General features: G+C 44.4%; 1 protein-coding gene across 1 annotated transcript in view; it reads left to right on the forward strand.

Moving 5' to 3' along the window:
* Positions 1–2,500, forward strand: part of gpr55a (G protein-coupled receptor 55a) — a 12,607-nt gene that overhangs the window by 787 nt on the left and 9,320 nt on the right. The window lies entirely within an intron of this gene.

Consider the following 2,500-nt stretch of genomic DNA (forward strand, 5'->3'; position numbering starts at 1 on the left):
ATGCTATAGAAGCTAAAACTGTCACGTCTCCAGCTTGTTATTAAAGTCACATTCAGTGTAATAGAAACAAAGCTGCGTGTCGAGTTTAGAGCTGATAAAATAAGTTTATTTTCATCTGAAATGTTTCTGTGTGAAACACTCAGCAGTGTGTGAAGCTCCATCGTCACACACAAAGCAGAAGTTTCTGGCGTTTACTGTGAGAGTCACTGTCTGGACACTGTAAACACTGTTACTGTCATTGAAAAAGGAAACAATGAGTCTGTGTTATAGAGCCTGTATTACACCATATTTCCCCTCTGAGCCCCATTTATAACTGTGTAGTAACAAAATCAGTCATAATCTATACATGAAAATTTCCCAGCTTCTCTTCATCCCTCACAGTTAGACAGGCTGTTTCAGTTATTGTGTCCTTAAGACTGACACACTATATTTCCAAAAGTATTCGGTCGTCTGGCTTCACACGCATATGAACTTGAGTGAAATCCCATTCTTAATCCATAGGGTTTAATATGATTTCGGCCCACCCTTTGCAGCTATAACAGCTTCAACTCTTCTGGGAAGGCTTTCCAAAAGGGTTAGGAGTGTTTATCTGAATTTCTGACCGTTCTTCCAGAAGCACATTTGTGAGGTCAGACACTGATGTTGGACGAGAAGGCCTGGTGCACAGTCTCCACTCTAATTCATCCCAAAGGTGTTCTATGGGGTTGAGGTCAGGACTCTGTGCAGGCCAGTCAAGTTCTTCCACACCAAACTGGCTCATCCACGTCTTTATGGACCTGCTTTGTGCACTGGTGCGCAGTCATGTTGGAGCAGGAAGGGGCCGTCCCCAAACTGTTCCCACAAAGTTGGGAGCGTGAAATTGTCCAGAATCTCTTGATGCTGAAGCTTTAAGAGTTCCTTTCACTGGAACTAAGGGGCCGAGCCCAACTCCTGAAAAACACCCCCACACCATGATCCCCCCTCCACCAAACTTTACACTCAGCACAATGCAGTCAGACAAGTACCGTCTCCTGGCAACCACCAAACCCAGACTCGTCCATCAGATTTCCAGATGGAGAAGCGTGATTGGTCACTCCAGAGAACACGTCTCCACTGCTCTAGAGTCCAGTGGCGGCGCTTTACTCCACTGCATTCCACGCTTTGCATTGCGCTTGGTGATGTAAGGCTTGGATGCAGCTGCTCGGCCATGGAAACCCATTCCATGAAGCTCTCTACGCTGTTCTTGAGCTGATCTGAAGGCCACATGAAGTTTGGAGGTCTGTAGTGATTGACTCTGCAGAAAGTTGGTGACCTCTGCGCACTATGCCCCTCAGCATCCGCTGACCGCTCTGTCATTTTACGTGGCCGACCACTTCGTGGCTGAGCTGCTGTCGTTCCCAATCGCTTCCACTTTGTTATAATCCCACTGACAGTGGACTGTGGAATATTTAGTAGTGAGGAAATTTCACGACTGGACTTGCTGCACAGGTGGCGTCCGATCACGGCACCACGCTGGAATTCACTGAGCTCCTGAGAGCGACCCATTCTTTCACTAATGTCTGTAGAAGCAGTCTGCAGGCCTAGGGGCTCGGCTTTATACACCTGTGGCCATGGAAGAGACTGGAACACCTGAATTCAATGATTTGGATAAGGGAGTGTATATTTCCAAAAGTTTAGTGTACATGTAAATGAGCTCTGTTCAGATTGGTTGCCTCGACGAAAAAGCAGCCCAGGCTGAAACACTCCATGGAGGTGAACTGCTGTAGGCTGAATGGGTGACATCACAAAAGCAATCAGTTCCAACCTGTTTCTGCAGTTATTTTCCATGTGTGGATGTATGATCTGGAGAGTGAGGGTGGTGGGTGGTGGGTGGTGGGTGGTGTGAGGCGGGGGGCTTCCAGTGAGAGTAGCTCTGGGAAATCCCACCCTCACTGCTGTAACCTTCCGTGTTAGAATGTTTCTCTGCGCTGATGAGATTTATTATAAATATTTACAGTCACAGGTTCTTAGATCTAATGATTGATCAATGATTGTATTTTACATGATCTGATCATTATCAGATTCCTGCAGTGGTCTGATTACTAAGCGGTCGTGTAGACACACACTCTGATCACATGAAGGTCTGTCAATCTGAGTAGTAAATCAGAATAAGAGGCTGATCTGAGTGAGTAATGGGGTTTTTCAGTGTAATCTCTTACTCTGATGATTGTTTACCGCATTTATTAAGTGCTTCTTTCAGGTATCAGTACTTTTAAAAAGTATTTTATTTTGTGAGACTTTAATTCACTCTGCTGACCTCCACAGTAAAATATTCTGTTTTTTACTCACTACTTTCTGCAGATACTGTGAAGTTAAACCAGATTATCTGTACAAAGGTACGAAGGAATTTTATGACCTTTCACAAACAAATCAAACCAATCATAGTGCACCTTTCACTAAACCCCTAAACTAAAATATCAAAATTCTTTTAAATGTCATTCTTTTAGTCCTTTTTTACTGTCAAGAGCTCAGCAACGTCTTT

Source organism: Pygocentrus nattereri, chromosome 19 (genome assembly GCF_015220715.1).
Source record: "Pygocentrus nattereri isolate fPygNat1 chromosome 19, fPygNat1.pri, whole genome shotgun sequence".
NCBI classification, from domain to species: domain Eukaryota; kingdom Metazoa; phylum Chordata; class Actinopteri; order Characiformes; family Serrasalmidae; genus Pygocentrus; species Pygocentrus nattereri.